Consider the following 17,998-nt stretch of genomic DNA (forward strand, 5'->3'; position numbering starts at 1 on the left):
TCTGACCCAGGATCCCCAGAGTCCTCCTGGATCATAGAGGACAGTGGCGAACAGGCTGCACAAAGCCTGGGGGGGACAATGAGATCAGCTTCTCTACCTCGCTCAATGAATGCTCTCTGTGGATTGACAGTGCACAGGCTGAGACCCAAAGCCATCTCCAGGGTCACAGAGACGGCGCTGTCTGAGAGTAGAGAGGCTGATCTCAGGGTTCGCAGTGGTATCTTCACCCCCTCCCCCAGTACCAGGTTTACCATGGCTCCAGGCCCACGCTCCAAAGGGGCCCCGGCCTGACCTGCTCTTCTCCGCCTCCGCCCACCTCTGGGGCTTCTGCTGCAGGCCACGCGCCGCTGGCAGCCAAGCTCCCCCCTTGGGGGAGGAGCCGGAGATGAGGTGTGGGCGGGGCCATGGCAAAGGGGGTGGAATCAGGGAGTACCCCCTCCAGCCCCCTGCTGTGAGCTGCTCAGGGCAGGGGGGTGGGAGCACCCCCATGACCCCAGCCCACACCCCCAGCCCCCTGCCCTGACTCCTGCACCCCCCTCACACACCCCCATCCCTGACTCCTGCACCCTCCTCACACATCCCCACCCCCACCCTGAGCACCAGACAGGAGCTCCTGCACCCTCCCCCGACATTCCCATCTGCACCTCTCACACCAAACAAGAGCTGCCCCAGGTAAGCGCTCCACACCCCAACCTCCTGCCCCAACCTGAGCCCCCTCCCTCACCCTAACTCCTGGCCAGACTGCACCCCAAACCCAGCCCGCTCCTGCACCCTAACCCCCTCCCAGACCCTGCACCCCAGCCCTGACTCCTGCACCCCCTCCCATACCCAGCCTTCCCACACCCCATGCCCTGACTCCTGCACACACACCCCACATCCCCACACCTCGCACCAAACGGGAGTTCCTGCACTCCCCCGCCCCCCGACATTCCCACCTGCATCCCTCACACCTAATGGGAGCTGCCCCAGGTAAGCGCTCCACACCCCAACCCTGAGCCCCCTCCCTCATTCTAGTTCCTGGCTAGACCCTGCACCCCAACCCCCAGCCTGCTCCTGCACCCTAACTCCCTCCCAGATCCTGCACCCTGCTCTCTGATCCCCCTTCTGCACCCTAAGTCCTGGCCAGACCCCACACCCCAATGTTTTTTTACATTTTTTTTATAAAGCGCTCTTATCCAAAGCGTTTTACACTAGTTAGCTAATGGTACAAACAATATTTGGAAAGATCATAAGTGGTCCGCCGAGGCCCACAGCGATTTTCAAGTGGTCTGTGGAAAAATAAGTTAGACTACAAAAACAGTCAAGGTACCGCACTTTATTTTGATTTACTTGCTATTACTTTTAGGAGGAGGATGAAGAAAGAAAGAATGAAAAACGGGGGCAGGGGGGAGATAAGAGAGAATGTTCTTTTTCTTGGCAGGGTCCCAAGGAGGAGCCCCAAAAATGAAGCTGAGCACAAGGCCGGTGGGCCCCACTAACTCTAAATCCACCACTGGCTGTCACGCCACCTGGGCTGGGGATACTGTGTCAGCTGATCCCCACAGTCTTCAACCTACCTGGGCACTACAGCAGACATGGCCCTGCCCACTAGCGCCTCTCCACTCCCTAGCCCACCCACCACTTGCTTCCCCACCCCCACCCCTGGTTGACTGAGTGTCTGGTTAGCAGTGCTGACTGGAAACTAGGAGTCCGGTTATAGGAGTAACCACATTAGCCACCTGATCTCTTAGTTCTCTAACACCTTCAGTTGGCACCTTGCAGGGGAGGGGCCCAGGCCATCAGTTGCCAGGAGACAGGGTGTCAGCCATTCTCTGTGCAGACAGCATCACACCAGCCTAGGGCTCTGCAACAATGACACACCCTTATCCCACCACCTAGATACTTAAGAAATGCATAGGGGAAACTGAGGCACCCACACACTATTCAGAGAAAACATTAAGAACATTCCCACTTTGTCACACTGGAGGAGGGGCAGCTCAGTGCAGAGAGAGACAAAGAGAATGGGCTAGAACCAGGGAGAAGGTAGGTACCCGCTCTATGTGGGCAGGGGCGGTGGGGTGGGATCCTGTTTACCTCCTCCCCAGGCCTGCTGTGCTTGCAGTTTACCCCCAGCCCCTCCCTTTCTCCAGGGACCACCCCTAGCTCCCACCCTGCTGTGCTTTTGCCTCCGGCCCCTGCCTTGCTCCAGTCAGCAGGGACTAATTCTCCCCCCATGACCCACTGTGCTCATCTTGCCCCTGGCCCCTGCCTCGCTCCAGCTGGGGACCAATCATTCTCCCCTCCATGCCCCTCTGTGCTCTTGCCCCTGGCCCCTGCCTCGCTCCAGCTGGGGACGAATCCTCCCCCCCACCATGCCCCGCTCCCAGGGTGGATAAAAATCAATGATTGATTTTTTTATTTAAATCGAATTTTTTTGATAAAATGCTTTTTGAGGAAAAACACCGATCTAAAGATAGTTTTAATTAAGATACATTATGGCTCAAAGATCTCTCATCATGGAATAGGGATTATAAATTCTAATTCTATAGTATGAGTACATTAATCATGTAATGTTTAAGAAAAGTTTTGTAAATGAGTTATAATAGTTCATGGATTAGGGACCCAAACGTATGGGATTCCACAGGCTTCTGTATAGATTATTTAGGTTAATCTTTCTATCTACCCAATGGGACTCAGTGCTCAGTCTAGAAGATACCATCAGAGATGCTTAGTTTTGCAGTTCTCAAAGTGTGGATTTGTGTCTCCAGATGTAACATGCTTGTTAACAGCAAAAATGTTTTAAAATAAATAAATAATAGAGAGAGGTGAGAAATAACAGACCTCAACTCTATTGTCTCTCTGCAAATTTCTGTACACAGAGTCAATCCCTTACCTCTCTAAAAGTGAAAAATTTAAAAAAGTTCAATGAATAGACAATTGTTGGGGGCGGAATAGATCTGGACCAGGAGAAGAAGGCTGGAGATAAATGTGAGAAGTGAGGGACATATACTTTTTTGTTAAAATATTATATGTTTTCTGTTGAAGAAAAAAATCCAGAATACTTAATGTTGTTCTTTTAGTTAAATAAAATAATTTAAATGTCTGTCTGGTGATGTCCTCCTCCTAATACAGCCTTGCAAGAAAATCCTCCAAATATTAATGATTAACCTCTTGAACGGGAGATAGTTCACCTCCCAGTGACTTCACAAATATCTGCTTCAATTACCTTTGGAAAATGAAATAACCAAACAATCATTCATTGTCTGATATAGCTGTAAAACTCATCTGAAAAGTTTTCAAAATAAATCACTGTTTACAAATGTATAGTGCGTGCCTTCTAAAAATGAAACCTGCATCTATCTCTGAGTTGTGAAGAATATATATTAAGGTTGTAACAACCAACAAGAATGTACTTTTATGTAGAAACCATGATTAAATTGAGTCTTCCTGAGAGGTGATTTAAATCACGATTTAAATCAAATCCACCCTGCCCGCTGTGCTCTTGCCCCTGGCCCCTTCATTCCCCAGGGGGCCCCACAAATAGGTTTGGTGCCGGCACAAAAAGTCAAGCTTGCCCTGCCCACCCCACCCCATCTCAAGAACACAGTCTGAGCTGGGTGTCTGGGTCCCAGACCTGTAGCCAGGGTCGGATTCTCTCCCGATTGAATGAGGCTGGGGGGAAAGTGAAGATTGGGGCCCCATCACCAGCATCGATAAATATCACCTGCCCCCGGTCACAGTCCAGACAAACCCGGATCCTGCTGGGGACCCGGCTCGGGGTAGGGGGGTCACAGAGGAGGTGAGAGCCTGGAACTGACCCCACCACTGCTGCACAGCCCCGATCCCCTCCTCAGGGCGACAGCTGATCCCTCCCTTCCTCCTCACAGATTCTCTGGCCACCCCCACAGCCCAGAATCGCCCATCCCCCACTTCCACCTCCCAGCAATGTCTCCCTGAGGTGAATCCCTCACAGCCCAGCACACAGGGATCAGAGTCAAATCTTCCAGGGTTTTTGGGCAGATGCTGGTGTGTGTCTCCCCATCTCACACTTTTCCCATCCTCAAACAGGATGAGGATGGGATGAGCCGTGTCCGGATCCAGAGTCACCTTCACTGGGGAGAGAGAATCAGAGTGTTAGTGGCAGAGTTCAGCCCTGGGGGAGGCTGGGACCATTTCTCACTCTCCCCAGCAGCCCCATTCTGGTTGGGACAGGCCTGGATCCCAGGGAGCTGCCTCTGTCCTGGGCACCTGAGACTGAGCAGAGATGTCACTGCAGTCCTTCAGCCTGTTTAATAGGAGCCACTTTATTGGTTTCTCATTTCCTTGCAGGGGTCCCCTGCTGGGGCTGCTCCACTCCCAGCATCAGAGACACAGCCAGGAAGGTATCAAGAAGGTTTTAGCGAGAAAGGAGCAGAGGAGGCAGGTACCAGGCCAGCTATAAACCCCACAGCAGAGGGAAACTATAAACCCCTAATGCAGCCTCCACTCCCAGTCCAGGGAACAGAGAGGAAGGTGCAGCATTGGGGAAGAGCCGCTTAACACCAGTGAGTAGGAGGTGGCATTGGGTGGGGGAGCCCCATCCCCAGCCCAGAGAGAAGGGAGGCGCTGACAGCCTCAGAGGGAGAGCGTCTCCCCAATCCAGGAAGCAGTGAGCAGCTCCAATGGGAGAGCCCTGCCCTGCCCAGAGGAAAGGCAGGATGTTGGAGAAGAGCGATGGGTAGAGCAGAGGGATGTGTCAGCCCTCAGGGCAGAGAGCTCTGTTCAGGTGCTGCTCTGTGCCACTGTTTCTATTAATCTGTTTGGGCATGAACGCAGCATCAAAGTCAGTGTCACGAGTGTTTGTGTGACTTCAGCATGGGATCTCCTCCCTGTTTAATGTGTTTATTGATGGGGCTGTGTGTGTCGTGGGCGGTGTTGGTTTGATTGGTAACTTTAGCTACAATCCCATGAAGATGTTTTCACTGGAATTTTCTCATAATTTAAAGACAGACAATCTCCACCTGCAAACTCACCCTGTCTGTGTGCTCCGAGGGGTTCCCCTCTTGGTGTCTCCAGTGCAGACAGCAGAGTGTCTGGTGGTGGAAAGGAGAAAAGAGACGGGATTTCAGGCTTTCATATTTTTAACAGCATTCCCACTCTGAACTCCTAGAATTGTGTTTCCATCATGACAGAGAAACAGACAGAGAGGCCCAGAGACACACTCACATATTTAATATAAACTAATCTGAAACCTTCTCTTTCCTCTCTCATTCAGGTATCACTCAGCAATGGAACCAACATCCTTACAACCTCACAACCATCCCAAGACACATAATCCATAAAACAGATTTACTTTCTCCTCATCAACCCCTCCCACCCTTCAGATTCCAGCTGGTTTGTCTCATTCACTTGCTTGCTGCCTTTTGTCATAACCTAGACCCAGATCATGCAAAGACTTTGGCATAAAAGTAACTTTATTCCCTTTGACACTAACAGGATGTTGAGAGTTTGCAAAATCCTGGTTCTAATTGTGAGCTGTTGGGTCTGTTTACTCAGCGTTTGTACTGACTGACTTGGCTTTGGCCTGATTAGCAGTTTGCTTGACATAAGGGAATCGTTGCCTTAAGTGACCTTCTTATCAAGTGATGTGTTCCTAAGTTACTATGTGGGACAAAGAGGTATTTGGACCACACCATATGCTTAAGGAGAACAGACACCCAAAATGTACTGCCCAGAGCGGAAAGCAAAGTCCAAAAATCCCTATGTGGAGGAAAGGGTCAAAGTGAGCTATGCATAATTAGCGGTAATAAACCAATGAGAAAAGAGAACAACATGAATATATCTTGGAGCGCAAAGCAGCCCTGCCAATAAAAAAGTTCATGCATGTGAACTGTATGAGTTATATAAGATATGAATATTAAATAACACTCAAAGGTGATTGGAAAAGAACTAATAAATATGTAATTTGGATGTGTATAATATGTCAGACATTTTAAGGGATAGTCAGAGTTTCATAGGAGAAATCCCCTGTGACCCGCCTATGCCCCAGGAGAAGGGAACTGGACAGCACTTCTTTCTATATGCGATGGCAAGTAGCAAATATCCCAATGGCTGTTGATGGGGCAGTAGATGGGGAGGGCTCTGAGTTATAGAGAATTCTTTGCCGGGTGTGTCTGGCTGTTGGGTCCTACCAAAATGCTCAGTGTCTAACTGACCACCATATTCGGGGTCGGGAAGGAATTTTCCCTGATGTCAGATTGGCAGAGAGCCTGGGGGTTTCGCCTTCATCTGCGGTGTGGGGCATGGATCGTTAGCAGATATTAAACTAGAATAAATGGTGCATTCTCTGTATCTTGCAGTTGTTAGACCATGATTTGAGGACTTCAGTAACTCAGCCAAAGGTTAGGGGTCAAGTGTAGGAGTGGGTGGGTGAAGTTCTAAGGCCTGCAATGAGCAGGAGGTCAGACTAGATGATCATGATGGTCCCTTCTGGCCTTAAAGTCTATGAGTAATTTCTTACTTTAACAGTAATTATCATTGCCAGGCAGGCTTTCGGTAGAAATAAAGGTTTGAATTAATCAGCCTGAGTGTCTTGCACCCAAAGCGTGTGGCATTCTCACCCAACAATTAAATAGATCCATCATCTAATTATGAACCAATTGGCCAGAGCCATTCTCCTCCCCCAGTCTCAGAGGCTCATCCCAATTTCCCCTCCTAGATCCCTTCTTGGTACCTTTGAACTTCCTCAGAGTCTCCATTACAGCAATAGTTTTCTGGGAGAAACCACTGAGTCTCACTTCCAGTTCAGTAGAAATCTCTATTGCCTGCTGGAACTTTCCCTTCTCACATCTAGACAGAAACAATGTCACATGGTTTTGTTTCATGTAGTGACTCATAAGTTCTGACTATTGAGTCGCTGCTCTAATGGGCCTGGAATTACAATTCATCTACATCTCCCAGCCTCGGAGCAGGTGCAACACAGCCCATGGCCATGAAACATTCCCACTTAAGGTCCCATTAATATTCTTCAGCTCTTGCCTGGAGAGACCAGCTCTGGAGATAAGAAGGGAATTGAGTCTCCATGCCAATTCACTCCTTGGCCTCCATGCTCTGAGGGACAGGAGGTTCCCATGCAAAGTGCTGTAGAAATCTGTCCACTAGGAACTACACTGAGACACCAACTCCCCCTTCCCCCCGCATCATTCCATACAGATATCAGGGGGGAAAGTCTTGTGACCACTGCTGCCCTGGGCTGAATGGTGACCAGTGCCCCAGCAGTGACAGGCCCATATTCCACCCCCACAATCCTGAGGCAGCCAGTCCCCCAGGGATGTGACATCGCTAGGAAATACTTGAGGTCAGTCTTCCCCACTGAATGGAGAACTGCAGAGTCTTCTATAAAAGGGTGAGAACCTGAGGATGAAGTTGATCAGAGAGATTTGTATTCAAAATATGACCTTTCCTCACACATTTGGCTGCAGAGCCCTGTGGAGATGCGGCTCAGAGCTTGGAGCTGGTTATTCTCAGCATTGTGAAGTGTGAGGGGGAGTGAGGGAGAGCCACGTACCTGCTCAAGGTGGTTCTGACATCCTAGAGGAGAGAGAGAAAAGAATCTCAGTCCCATCTGACACACACAGGGGATCCTAGGGAAGGGATTTAACAAGTATGAGGAAAAGAGCCCCTGCCCTGACCCAGAGCCATGAATTAGCTGAGCTAATCGGGCTTTTCCATCTCTAATATCTCTGTGTCTGTAACTCTGTAAAGAACAATAGTCATTCACACGCCAGGAATGCACACGCCAAGTTACACCGAGATCTGACTGCTGGACCCCATCGCTTATGATTCAGGAGCCCTCCCTTCCCTGTGTGGGGATCTGGGATGTTTCTCACTCAGTCTCACCTGCAGGAATTCACTCGCTGGCTTCTGACCCTTCCCCTCCATCTCACTGATCAGATCACTGAGATGGGAAATCTGCTTGGAAAGCTTACTGACATTTTCATTCTGTATCTTCATAATCTCCTCATCCAGCTTGTCCAGCTGGGCCAGCAGGAGTCGCTCTTGTTCCTCCAGGAACCACTGCAGTTTCTGAAATTCAGACACAATCTTCTGCCTCTTTGTTTCTGTCTGTTTCTAGAATAAATAAGGAAAGGGCTGGTCAGGAACATGGATGAAGCCTGAGGGCCTTTCATACAGTCTTACAAGAGAGAGTTTCTTTACAATCACTAAGACATCGGTGTAGGGACCAGGACATGAGCCATCAGGCCTATTGCTCAGAGCTGCAATTGGAAGTCAGGAACTACAGCCAAAGTCAGACCTGAGTCAAAGTCAGGATCTCACCAAGGGCTGAGGATGGAGTCAAGACCAGGAGTCATGCCAAAAGCTGAACCAGAATCAGTGTCTGGAGTCACACGGGGGATCGGGACTGGAGTCGGAGTCAGGCACCCTCGCGAAGGGTCAAGCTGGAGTCAGATAGCAGTACTGCAGGTCAAACCTGAGTCAGGAACAATGCCAGGGCCAAGCCAGAGTCAGGGGCCAGTCCAGCAGCAGATCAGGAGTTCACTCAGTTGTTTGGACAACTTTCCATGACTCCTGCTGGCACAATTCATGCATCCAAATGTCTGCTCCAATCAGGAGCTTCGTAGGCAGATCTTCTGGTGGGCCAGAGTTCCACTAGCCCCTCCCCTGCTGGCTCTGGAGAGCGGTTGGGTTGTGGTGACCATCTGGGACCTGTGGACTGGGGTTCAAAATCGGGGGTTCAAAATCTTTCACATCGTGGCACTGGACTCTATGTTCTCATCACACGGGAGAGGATTTTCTTACAGCTTCCCATTTGGCCTCAATGTCTCTTAAAGGGATGTCTCCATATCTGATGTGGTTTGGACACTGTGTCCTATGGCCTCAGAGGGTACATCTACACAGCAGCCGGCCTCCAAGCCCAGGGCAACACTCAGGCTCTTGCAGCTCACGCTGCTGCACCCACAACAGCTGTGTAGACATTGGGCCTCTGGCTGACATTGGAGCTACTGGGATATAATCAGTGCAGTGTGGGAGAAGTTTTGTAAACGTCACAAGGAACAGTAATTACCTCATTAATTAAAACACATCTTAGGTGCTGCAGAAGAAGTTGTTGTCTTTCTCCGGGGAGAGAACATTTGTGATACACACACTTGTGTACACACACACACACACAGAGTATCCCATGATCATGGAGAAACACACACACAAGACCACATTCACCAAGGCCACAGAGAAATCGACCAAGAAACAACCCTCCCAGCTCCATGTCCCGGGAGGTGAAGAATAACAGGCACCTACCAGATACTCCTGGCCTCTCTTCTCTCCAGCCTCTTTCAATCCCAGCAGCTTTTCTCTTTCTTCCCTCAGAGTCTGCAAATGGGCCTGGATTTTGTCCTGAAAAACAGAAATGATTTGGTGGGTTCATTCTGAGGCTGGCTGACTGTTTGTAGAGGGCGTTTTTCCACCTAAAACGCAAGATATGTCAGTCTTCCTAGCTAGACTAGGTGGGGGAGGTAGCATCTTCTATTGGCCCCACTCCTGTTGGTGAGGGAGGCAAGCCTGCGAGCTTACACAGAGCTCAGCTCTGGGGAACATACTCTTTCCTAGACCTGAGCTCTGCCAAGCTCGAAGGCTTGTCATTCGCCCACAGAAGCTGGCCATGAGCGGATATTACTTCACCTACCTTGTCTTTCTAATATCCCGGGACCAAGATGGTTACAACAACACTGTGTACAACAGTGGGCTCTTCTAGATGTAGAACATCAGCGACACCAAGGAAATGAAACTTTATTTGTGGAAACTGGGAGTGTTTTATATTCAGAGTTGAGTTATTACGTCCACTTTTGCCATCGATTTAAACTGGCAGGAAACTGGTGTCACATGGTGGTAAATCTATAAAGCTGTTTTTGAGCAGATTTAAGAAACAGTGATATCAATCCCAGAAGCAAAAACCAGCAGGATCTTATTAAAGAGAAAAAGGCAAAATACCACATTTATTGTGAATACAGAAAGAATCATAGTGAACAGTTAGTTATAGCTATAACATTCCATTCAATCTCATATTTATTCACACATTCATTCACACACACACACTCACACACACACACACACAGGTTCTGCAAGGTTGTTATCATAGTTACCAGCCTTAGAGTTGCTCATGCCAAGCCACTGGCCAGGTGGCCTGGACATGAGGAGGGAGCAGGGCCTTGTCAGATGCTCATCTGATGCTCCTGGAAGTTGGTTTGCAGAATCAGACCCCAAAGTTCTCACTTTTTAGAGTCTCTTTTTATAGGAATTTCTTCCTAGGCCAGTCTGTGGGAATTGCTTCATCATGCTGTTACTGAATCAATCAGCAGATGGCACATTCCTGACGGCTCCGTGCTGCCAGATGTTATCTTGTTCTTTGGTTCTCCCATTCTTGAGGCTGTTGGGTGGATTCCAGTCTGCCCTCCGGGGGTCCTCTGGTTATTTCCACTTGACGCCTTCTTCAGCCGATGGACACTGGATTCTTAGGCTGGCACCTCCCTGATCATTCGTTATTATCCACACCGAGCATCCATCCACATACATCCTCTATCTCTATTTTAATCACAATTGTTAATACAACAAAAGGGCGGGGAGTCTCTGGGTGCTGTTTCTGTTGTTACAGAGTATTGCTTTGAGTCTCTCTCTGTGTGAGTAGTTGTTGTTACAAAGAATTGCTTTGAGAACAGACTCTGTCTTAGAATGTACTAACACAATTAGCAGCTTGCAAGTTTCACACATAGAGGGAGAGAAACAGTACCAAAAACCAAGAGACCTCTTAATTAGTAATACCCTGGAATTTAAACTATGGGGAATCAAACTCATTTGTGATTTTAATACAGAACTTCTTTAATATGATCCAACATAATCCCCCTTTTGACACTAAGATTTATAATCGTCAGTGTCACTTTCTATGTAGCCTATTCAAGAGAAGGTACTGTGAGGCAATTTGAGTTTGTGATTCCAATTCATGCCACATACACGATCCTAGTGATGTATCTTTACTACAAGGTTCTTGGGCAACAGGCAAGGTGAGGCACACCCACTTTTGAGGAGTCCATTCGGTACAACTTCTAGTGTCCAATAGCTTCCCTCCCTCCCCAGCCCACTGGCTCGAGGTCCAGGGTAGCCAGAAGGATCCCATGTGTAATATGGGGAGTGGGCTAACCTTCAATACCTTTGCCTCCAGGGACTGTTGGTGTGCAATTTTGACAACAATTTCTCCCATTAACAAGTCTGGTTTCACAATACTGGAAACATATTGCATCCATTCATATTGATAAGTGTCAAACAATGATCTCTTTCTTTTTTAACAAATGCATCAAACCCTTAATATTTCCCAATATGACCCAGAACATTTGTGTTCCAAAGTAGCTAGTGCAAGTATCTGCATTTCAGTGCATCCCATAGCTATGGCTGTGTAGTTTCCTATTTCTAATTTTTTTTTTCTTATGCATAAGCCATGTGGTAGTATTAAGCCATTGCCAAAGATTCCATCGGGCTTTTAGGTTACCCAGACCAATTTGGACCAAGTCTACATTGGCATGTACTTGTTTTTGTGTCAGGCTGTCCTGTAGCTGGGACAGAGAGCTTAATTTATTTTTAATTACCTGCAGGTCTTTAGTTTTTTTTTTTTTTTAAAAAACACACAACGGTGCTAGCAACAAGACAAAACACAAGACAACACATAGAACACAAAACACAGTTTCTAGTAGATTCATAGTATTGGGTTGCTCTTCAGCTGGCATCAGCTTTTCCTGATTTTCTGAAAGACAAAAAGAACATGTTTCTACCCCTTTTGGGGTGGCAGATTATTGCTTAAAATATTTCTTTTACAAATACCCTTGCTGATTGCAGGCAAAACAGAGGAATTGCCCCCACATTTTCCTGTTTTTGTTCTATAGGCAGGCCAGGTTTCAATGGCTTTTATCTTTTAAGGGTTATGGGGAAATTATTCCACTATTTAGTCATTAAATCCCTGAGGTGGGGTACCTCAGTTTCCCTTCTTATACAGCAGACCAAGTTTATAATGTTTTTCCTGCTGTGTTAAGCTTTAAGTTTATTTACAGGTAATAGCTGAGAAGCATCATTACCATACAACCTTAAAGGGTTTTTCCAAAAATCATACAGACTATACATTGTTGCAGGGGTACTTATTATCATTAAATTTATTAAAATTATCTTGTAATCCCATGCCTTTTATTTAGACAATTTGTTTGCTGACCAGGTATGTCCTTTATCTGCAGCTCCTTTGTGCTGCTAGTTCTTTCCTTCCTTTATCATTTAGGTAATTTGCATTTTCACAGAAGCTTCCTGCTTTTGGATTTAAAGCCATCAGCAGCTCAGAGACTATCTTAAAAGGGACACAGTCAACTTTCACCAGAGTTTTGATTACTTTTAACTTCTGCTTCCAAAACACACAGCAATCTGAAAAAGAAAACCCAACCTATTGTGGCTCCCTTTGGAGCCCTAATGGCATTTTAATTAAGTAGCATGGTATTTTTGCATTTCTTTTGCCCCTTCTACAATATACCCTGCACATGTTCTGGGGCAAATGCACATTCCTTCCATAGTTTAACTTCTATAACATTATCCAGATCCATTTTTACATAAGGTGTCACTATTTCTTTTTTTTTTTTTTTGCTTACAGAGTTTTCATGTACCTTTATCAAAGTGACAGTCTGATTACTCAGAGCCATTTTAAGACTCAGTGTTTCTAACATTGCTTCTTCTTGTTTTGTGCACCTCACCCCTGCGGTTGCTTCAGATAGGCACTGTCTTTTTTTTTATTTTTTTTTTTACTACAACTCTCATCTGCTATTTTGTTACAAAAACAAACAAACAAAAAGAATCCAGATTTTTTTTTTTATATTCTCCTGATTTTGACTGCCCTGCTGTAGCCACAACTTAAAAACATTTTAAATTTTGTAAAGCATTGAGTTACCTTTTAAGGGTTAAATGCCAAATCCAAAAGCCAAACAACACTAATTACCTGTGTCTAGCAAAAAGGTCTGTCAGTTTTGCAACTTTGAATTAAAGAGTCAAATGGATTTTTAGTGGCATTATTTAAAACAAAAACAAAACCAACTGGTCCTTAGAACTTTACATATTTACACACACAGAGATAGATACATACACATTTTCTTTAACATCCCTTCCACACTGCTCTGGTTTTTTTTACATCTTACATTCCCTTTATACATTTGAGGCAGCTAAGTTCCAATAGAACCCTCTTATGTTCTTTTAGCAAATTTGACTAAATTGTCCAGTCAAATGATTTTAATCAGATAGTTTATTTTTGCCTGGCTAATTTACAGACATTCCTTTGGAAAAGGGCCCATTTTTCTTTCAGAATGGCTGCAAAGAAACCAAGAATGCTCTTTCTCTAACACTTTTCCTTTTTAACATTTTCACAAAGTTTAGCTGCTTAATTCCCTCCAGCCTCTGCAGAGTTAACTTTTTTTTTTTTTAACTCTTTATCTTTGTAATTATGCCTGGGGGTGCCATACATAGGACCTTCTCCCCCTTTAGCTGCCTCCCTCCAGCCTCTGCAGAGTTAACTTTTTCACTCTTTTTGTATTCCTGGAGTGCCTCTTTCACTATTTTCAGCTGGCTTTGGGTATTTGTAGCCAGCACCTTCCAATTGTCTGCTCCCTTTTCCGTTTGTGCCTTTTCCTCTTTACATGAAGACAAGCGGAGGGAAGAATCCTTACATGCCTCACACAACAACCAAATTGCTGCTGCATCTCTTTTGGCAGCACTAGAAGGTTTGTATATGAGGATATACTGAGCCAATCTATCCTCCAGGTCCGAAATAGTGCAGACATCAGCTAGGGCTTGTTTAGTCCAAGGACTGTGCCCAAATTTTTGAAGGTTTTGTTTAAAAGGTGTAATTTCTTTAACAAAAGGTGAGGTTGGAGTTCCTTCTGACTCCATTCCTCCCTCTGGTACTGGCTTACCCTGTTTTCTTTTAAACATCTTAACATGGATATTTCAATCTCTTTGTCACTGCTGGTATTACTTAGCAAGTGACACAGCCTAGATTCTGAAATCATAGCTTAATCTATGCGTTTTTCCCCTGCTACCTTCCCGGAGGCCAGCAGGTCCCCTGCTACCTTCCCGGAGGCCAGCAGGTCTGGTTAACCTATTTCTCCCTGCTACCTTCTCGGAGGCCAGCAGGTCCGGTTAACCTGTTCTTCCCTACTACCTTCTCGGAGGCCAGCAGGTCCCCTGCTACCTTCTCGGAGGCCAGCAGGTCTGGTTTAATCTGTTTTCCCTGCTACCTTCTCGGAGGCCAGCAGGTCCCCTGCTACCTTCTCGGAGGCCAGCAGGTCTGGTTTAATCTGTTCTTCCCTGCTACCTTCTCGGAGGCCAGCAGGTCCCCTGCTACCTTCTCAGAGGCCAGCAGGTCCCCTGCTACCTTCTCAGAGGCCAGCAGGTCTGGTATAATCTGTTTTTCCTGCTACCTTCTCGGAGGCCAGCAGGTCCCCTGCTACCTTCTCGGAGGCCAGCAGGTCTGGTTAACCTAATAGAAATGCCTAGCTCACTAGAGCTGGCGGTGTGCACACCAATATTTACAATAACTGAGGTTTTTTACCAATATTCCCCCTTTCGCAATTCTCCACCAAAATGTTATACCAATAAATTCAAAACCAGCAGGATCTTATTAAAGGGAAAAAGGCAAAATACCACATTTATTGTGAATACAGAAAGAATCACAGTGAACAGTTAGTTACAGCTATAACATTCCATTCAATCTCATATTTATTCACACATTCATTCACACACACACACTCACACACACACACAGGTTCTGCAAGGTTGTTATCATAGTTACCAGCCTTAGAGTTGCTCATGCCAAGCCACTGGCCAGGTGGCCTGGACATGAGGAGGGAGCAGGGCCTTGTCAGATGCTCATCTGATGCTCCTGGAAGTTGGTTTGCAGAATCAGACCCCAAAGTTCTCACTTTTTAGAGTCTCTTTTTATAGGAATTTCTTCCTAGGCCAGTCTGTGGGAATTGCTTCATCATGCTGTTGCTGAATCAATCAGCAGATGTCACATTCCTGACGGCTCCGTGCTGCTAGATGTTATCTTGTTCTTTGGTTCTCCCATTCTTGAGGCTGTTGGGTGGATTCCAGTCTGCCCTTCGGGGGTCCTCTGGTTATTTCCACTTGACGCCTTCTTCAGCCGATGGACACTGGATTCTTAGGCTGGCACCTCCCTGATCATTCAGTTATTATCCACACCAAGCATCCATCCACATACATCCTCTATCTCTATTTTAATCACAATTGTTAATACAACAAAAGGGCGGGGAGCCTCTGGGTGCTGTTTCTGTTGTTAGAGTATTGCTTTGAGTCTCTCTCTCTCTGAATTGCTTTGAGAACAGACTCTGTCTTAGAATGTACTAACACAATTAGCAGCTTGCAAGTTTCACACATAGAGGGAGAGAAACAGTACCAAAAACCAAGAGACCTCTTAATTAGTAATACCCTGGAATTTAAACTATGGGGAATCAAACTCATTTGTGATTTTAATACAGAACTTCTTTAATACGATCCAACAACAGAAGCTGGCCATGAGCAGATATTACTTCACCTACCTTGTCTTTCTAATATCCTGGGACCAAGATGGTTACAACAACACTGTGTACAACAGTGGGCTCTTCTAGATGTAGAACATCAGCGACACCAAGGAAATGAAACTTTATTTGTGGAAACTGGGAGTGTTTTATATTCAGAGTTGAGTTATTACGTCCACTTTTGCCATCAATTTAAACCGGCAGGAAACTGGTGTCACATGGTGGTAAATCTATAAAGCTTGTTTTTGAGCAGATTTAAGAAACAGTGATATCAATCCCAGAAGCCTCCGGGGCAGCCATATAAGCTGGGATGCTCAAAGGAACCCAACTCCATTGGCTTTCAGCCCTGAAGCCTGGGGATTGGACTGGTTGGACAGCATTGATCTAAGGCCTAGGGCAAACCCCATTAGATGTGTTGATTTGTGTTAGGAACAGCTGGGGTTTGCTCTAGTGCTGTCCTAGCCCCTTTCCCTGGCAGTGGCCTCTGGGTAGCGACCCCACCGTCCCCAGCAAAGGTCCCGGAAGCGGTGGATTCTGAGAGATTTGCATAAGCTGCAGTATGGGACTAACAGAACCACTCTGGCTAGTCCTTGCCCACATACTCAACAGAACAGGTCAGACTGACACCGGTCAGCTCCAGCCTGGGGTTAGTTTTGCTGCAATCCAGTGTAATCCCAGTGGTACTTGGCATGGACCTGAGCTGTCTGGAGCCCTTCTCGGTTTGGACTGAAGGTGCTCGGGGTCCACACGGTGTTTAGCCCAGTGATCTGCTTTAGTGCAGGCTGGCAGCATCTGAGTTTAACCCCTCATGGAGCAACACGGGAGTTCAGAATCCCAGTGGGAAACCTCCTCTCCCTGCTGGGCCTGGGGCCTTTATCAAGGAGTCTTTCCCTGCTAATGGCCGCACTTCATCACTGCTCAGTGCTGCTGGGGGGGCACTGTAGCTCAGTGGTTAGGATGCTGGACTGGGCCTTGGAAAAGCGGGATTTATACCCAGCTCTGCCACTGACCCACTGAGTGATCTTGGACAAGGCACTTCCCCTCACTCTGCCTCGGTTTCCCCTCCCACCCTTTGTCTCTCTTGTCCAGTTAGACTGTAAATGGCTCGGGGCAGGGATTGTCCCACACTGGGGTTTGTGCAGGGACTCCCACAATCGAGGTCTGCGCTCATCTGGGGTCTGTAGGGGCTGATGGGATGCAAATAACAATAATAAACTCTGTGATAAATCAGTAATAACAGCCACAGCTTGTAACTCCCGTTTCTCCAGCCTGAATGCAGCACTGTCACATAGACCGACCGGCAGCTCTTGTGAGTCAAACCTCACTGACCATTTAACAGCTTCCAGGCTACAGAAAGTTCCCTTAGTTCACTGGTGGGAGCTGGATTTGAAAAGATTCAGCTGCTTAAAGAAAACTTTCCCACATCAGACAAATTTAAAATCCTCCTCTGTTGCCTTTCTCGTCAGGCTGGAGTCTCATTAATTTGTACAGCCTCTTTCATGCAGTGAAGGCTACACACAGCTGAATAACACAGTTACACCTGTCTTGGGCAACTTGTGATGCCAGTAACCTATAATTAAAAGCCTAAGTTATTACCCATTAGACTGGACAGCAACTCGGTACCTTGTACTCCTGGGCAGCTTCCTGTATGGGAACCGCCGTGTGAGCGCGGTGAGCCTGAGATTCTCTGAAGATCACACAAATGGGGGTTTGATCCTCTTCACAGAACAGTTTCAGAGTCTCCTGGTGTTCCCCACACACCCCGTCCCCTCTTGCTCCTTTCGCTGCCTGTAAACTCAGCCGTTTGGCGATTTCTACGACATTTGCCAGCTGCCTGTTGGGCCTGAGGTTTCTCTGTTGCACAGTTTCTCTGCACTGAGGGCAGGAGGCGGCTGTATCGGATCCCACCCAGCACTGGGCGATGCAGGCTCGGCAGATATTGTGCCCACACTCCAGAGTGACAGGTTCTCTGAAATACTCCAGACAGACGGGACATGTCGCTTCCTCCTGGAGACTTTCCACAGGGTTCTCTGCAGCCATGGCTCCCTCTGGGCAGTGTAACAGGGTAACTTATGTTTCAATTTCCTGAGTTCACACTATGCCTCACCTGCAGCAACAACTGGGTGTTTCCCTTCCTGGAACTGACTTGTGCTGTTGGCTAAGCAGGAATGAGCCCATTGTGAATTTCAGCCCTGGAGGCTTTAGTGAAAAATGTGCCACTAGGGCTTTGGTCCTGCAATCAGTCCTTTAGCTTGTGTGGGACTTGACAGGGGCATCCGTGATGCTGAGCCTGCAGAAGCAGGGGAAAAGATCTTACTCTTTATTGAAAAAGATAAAGGAGAATGTTTGTTTTTATATTTAGGTTCTTAGACCTTAGCTGGAGAACTCAGGCCAGAAAACATAAACTGTTCCTTTTG

At 47.0% G+C, this 17,998-nt stretch overlaps 1 pseudogene; it reads right to left on the bottom strand.

Moving 5' to 3' along the window:
* Nucleotides 1–3,574: 3,574 nt before the first annotated feature.
* On the bottom strand, nt 3,575–17,621 carry LOC141998463 (zinc finger protein RFP-like; annotated as a pseudogene).
* Nucleotides 17,622–17,998: the final 377 nt, after the last annotated feature.

The sequence above is a fragment of the Natator depressus genome, chromosome 14 (genome assembly GCF_965152275.1).
Source record: "Natator depressus isolate rNatDep1 chromosome 14, rNatDep2.hap1, whole genome shotgun sequence".
Taxonomy (NCBI): Eukaryota; Metazoa; Chordata; order Testudines; family Cheloniidae; genus Natator; species Natator depressus.